Here is a 4,646-nt window from a genome sequence, read left to right on the forward strand (position 1 = left end):
CTGAACTTACATTAGAGCTTCACATATGATTATATCGTGAGTCAGCAAAAAAATTGCATTGCAAAACTGTACGCTTTTCTTTCGACCATTTGACATCTTAATCCTTTTAGGCTGGCATGGAAGTCTATGATTGGATTTTTGTTATTGTGTTGAGCCATGCTTTGATCTATTAATTGGCCAATATTTGATGTCATATTTTCTTTAGATGCATCACTTGTAGTTATCCTTTGATTTCTATTAGTTGGCCATTATTTTTTTCTGGAGCCGTAATTCTGTTATAGCATTTCCCTGCCTTTTTTTCTTTGAAACACACCATTGATCAGAAACTGATTATGCCAGCAGGATATTTAAGCATAGATAGGATATTTATATTTAAGTTGGCAAATAGTTCTGCCAGTTTTTTTGATTTATCTGTTATCTATTTCTTTCACCTTTTAATACTTTGAATATATGAATATACTAGCACATATTGTTTGTTGCTTTGTAAAGTTAACTTTTGTAGGATGCTGATTTGCAAAGTTTAACTTTCTATAACAGTTTGGCGTGTTCCAACTAATTGATGCCCTGCTGGTCCTCTTTGTGTCTCTGGCGGTAGTACCACTTGCCATCCAGCGGCCCATGAGGTACAATGGCACAATTGACATAATCTCTGTTTTTCCCTTACATTTAAAATTTTGTTAGCTGCCACGTACTTATGGCCATGTACTTACTAATGCTTTGACCTGAGACTATACCACTGTAGTTGTACTGCCTCGATGTAAGGTGGCAGTAAAAGGCCTTTTGATTTTACCTTCGGCACTACAAGCAACTAATAGATAGGCCCATTGCTTGTATGATGATAAGTTTTGACCACAAGAATGTTCTAACAAATCTTATCCTTGATTGTAGCTAAAAGAGAACTGACTAGGCCCCGGTCATCTCCGCCTCTGATGGTGCTCCTAGACGTGCTACACATCGCCTACTCGTCTCCTTGGCCGCTTCCGTGCCAGTGGCGTTCATGCTCGTCGGCGGGACGGTGCAAGGCGCAACTCTGACGTGGTTCCTCGCCAGTTGGATGGCGTTTAGGCGCAACCCCGGCGCCCACTGAGTACTGCCTCGGCTACAACCTCCCTTGGTTTGCTCCATCATCCTCTGCTTCGGCTACTATACGGAACATGGTCATGGCTATGTTGATATAGTGCTTGTCTGGTTGATGCTCTGTAGTTGTGGATCCATGCTTGAGCTCTCTCAGAGCTCAGGCACTCTCGGCCGTCGGATATTTTCCTGATGCGATCTGGGTCGTTGGATCTCGCCCTCGGTTCACCTTGTCCGTCAGATCAAAACTGAGGTCGTTGCAATGAACAGTGTGCACCCTGGGCGCACCAAATGATGCATGGCTTTGTGATTAACTAGTTTGTGGTTGTTGAATTGTTCTGTACTGGATGGACTTTCTGTTTTGGCGGGTCCGCTAGAGTTGCTCTTAGCTTGCGCGGGCTATGATGATCGATTATGGCTGATATAAGCATGCTCTCGAGCAATTGAGGCACTTGTGGGTATTAAGTTGGACCCCCCCCCTCTCGTTTCTTTGAGCTGTTTTGATCATGTGCTTATTTTAGTGGCTCTGTCCTTGGATGGTCATTTCTTATGAGTGATAACCAGGGCAGTTTCACCCTTGTAAGAACATATTGATCTAGTGATGGAGACACTAGTGGAAGGGTCATGATCGAGCAAAGGCGAATCTGAGCCCATTCAAATGCAGTTCTGGTCTCAAGCACAGTGTGCTATGTTTTTGCCGTCTGTATTTGTATTTAGTGCCTCTTTGGTTTGTACATTTCCACAATAATAGCTTCAAATCTCTTTTGCTATTTGAAACTGCAGTTTTTTTAAGGGTCACACATACACATGATATGTTCACATGTTAGTTGAAAACTTGGTGAATTAAATATATATCTCAGCTACTATTGATAATCATGGCTAAAGCAAAATTTCTTCTTTAAGTTTGCTTCCCATGTACATGTGTTACTGCTTGTGAATCTCTACAGTTCATGAGAACTTGCTGCAGCTCACAGTAGAGCTGCCACAAAAAATTGTTGCTGAGCTGGCATTGATCCTTGGGAAACAGAGGTATGCCCATTCTATTGTGTTCTGTATGTTCCATTTGATGCATCTTGAATCTGCTTTTCCACACGTTCAGCTTCTAGCTCCAATACAACACCTTCATATTACCTGCCAATTCGCAAGTGCATGTTCTGTATCAAATATAATTGTTCCCTGTGTCGAAACATAGATTCTGCATTGTATAGGATTCCAGCTCTTTAACCCTTTCTGCATGCTCTTACACATATGTGCTTTCATTAAGAAGAAAAATCTACCATGCTAGCTTACATGATCCAGGGCTTAAGCTATATACCAAAATAACACCGAGAGGAGTTCTGTCAGAAGTACCTTGAGCCTTTTTATTTTTATATTCTGTTTTGCACACTCATTTAATGCCACTTGGAATATGAAGTAGAAAATACCATAAAGAGCTTGATGACTTATAACAGTACTTGGTATTTTATCGTTCTTATTACTCCATCATAGGCTTCTATATGTTATTTTCAGTCATACACCGCATCGAACATCCAAATATTGTGTGGCAGACCCTGTCCTATGCTCAACCTGATATGCTCTTTTGTAGTGTTGATTGTGTGTGTTAGGAATATGGCCTTTTGTTTTGCAAGAAGAAACTTGATCAAAGCTTTGTGTGATCAAGTTTATGTGTTGCTTGCTATAAGTGTCTCGAGCAAGAGGACCAAGTGTTGGCGGGTGGGCGTCAACAAGGTGGGCTGTTAGCACGGTGTTCGAGTTGGTCGGTGGTGGTGCACTTGCGCCATGAATGGATCAATACTCTAGGAGGTTCTGTCGAGGCCTAATCCATCCAGGTAGTTTGTTATACTACTGATATGAATACACATTATTTATCAAGAGCTTTTGTATATCATATTATCAAGGAAAATAATCTGTGTATGCATTTCTTATGTTCATGTGCAGTTCAGTGCCATTGTTATCCATCCAGCACTTAATTTAACTAAAGCTTGTGAAAATATTTTTCCCATAGAAATAATCACTTCGGATTGGTAGTGTCAAAAGGATGCAAAATATTTGTACACATTTTTCCCATTTTCATGAGACTTCCACTCTGCTATTGCATTAGTAATTTTCATTGCCCTGTATTACATCATTGATTGTAATCAGAGTATAATTATATGCTTGCTTCATGGTGCTTTAGGTCAAGATGTTTGGTATATGCTCATCTTGTTGAGTTTAACTTTTAGCTAATAACCGAATTGTTTCCTTTTCCAGGATTCTCCTATGATGGAAGATGTTCTAATCATCTTACAGTCAAGGGTTAGGGCAGATAAACTCACAAAAATATTTATTTGGATCTTTCAGTTTGGAAGTGCCATGTTTTCTACTTGTACTCTGCAGGCAGTGTTACTGATCTGTTTTCAATCTCAGTATGCCATCTATCCGGATTTTGTATCGCTTGCATAGTGCCTAATATCATGAGCCAATTCTAATATTATTTATAGAGCTTTCATATTATCATTAGTATGATGGAGCCTGTCAAGTATTGTCCACTACTGATTGCATTAGCTTCACCTCAGAACGTGGAAAGAGCATGTAGAGTTATTAATACTACTGTAGATATTGATGTTTCCGGAGCATCGTTTCCAATTGTCTGTCACCTTATTGTGTTTATGAGCAGATACATCTCCTGTGACACTTAGTCTTACACTTGCTGATATAAACTACTTGGCAATATTTATAGAATGTACGTATTTATGTTTGTACTACTCGATACAAATCAGTTGTCCTCGGCAAACATTGTGGCTTGCTTTTGGTACAAATTTTGCCTCTATGATCTGTAGTTTTGTGTTTATCTTGGGCAACAGCTACACTTTGTTGGGCATCAACTACACTTTGCTTTTGGTATATATTTAATTTATATGCCCTACATTAAACTCAGTTATCCTGGGCAACAACTATACCTTGCTCTTGATGCATCTTTGTAGTGCTTGTGATATATACTGAACACATTATTCTGGGGTGTTATTTAAATTTCTTTTGGATGTTCTAAACGCTTTGTGATATTAAAGTTTTAATCGTTGGGTCACTGTGAGGCAACACCCGTAAGGCGCGCTTTTGATCTTATCATTAAATCAAACGTTCAGACCGGCACCCTTACGCCAAGGCACGATCCGATCTAGTTTATACGATCCACGGCAGCCCTGACTGATGGTGCTGCCGCACGGCCAGGCGCCATGGGCGGCACACGGCACGGAAGCGGCCGAGCACGGTCGTTGGGGAGCGGGAGGCCGACGATGATCCATCCTAAGGAGCTCCGGCCGGAGGTCGGCCCACGATGAAGGACTCGGCTCCATGGATGAACGAACTCGGCGGATCTCTGCTGCTTTCCTATAAGACGGAGCGGCGGTGGTATATATCTTCTTCTGGTGCACAGATGTGATGATCGAGGGCAGGCTTCTCGTGGTGTACGTACGTGCCGGACATACTAGTACTAATATATTGGGGAGGAGCCGTACGTGCCGGAAAGGAGACGACGGCCCGGAAATCCAAGTCGATGCTTGCCCTATATCAAAGTCGGACGTATCGAGGGTTTT

At 41.4% G+C, this 4,646-nt stretch overlaps 1 long non-coding RNA gene across 1 annotated transcript; it reads left to right on the top strand.

Moving 5' to 3' along the window:
* The first annotated feature begins 2,852 nt into the window (after positions 1 to 2,852).
* On the top strand, positions 2,853 to 3,795 carry LOC147958813 (uncharacterized). The gene is made up of 2 exons (XR_015612192.1): positions 2,853 to 2,903; positions 3,325 to 3,795. It is a non-coding gene; the product is annotated as an uncharacterized LOC147958813 (long non-coding RNA).
* Positions 3,796 to 4,646: the final 851 nt, after the last annotated feature.

This window comes from Triticum urartu, chromosome 7A (genome assembly GCF_056163025.1).
Source record: "Triticum urartu cultivar PI428250 chromosome 7A, HENAU_Tu73, whole genome shotgun sequence".
Classification (NCBI taxonomy): Eukaryota; Viridiplantae; Streptophyta; class Magnoliopsida; order Poales; family Poaceae; genus Triticum; species Triticum urartu.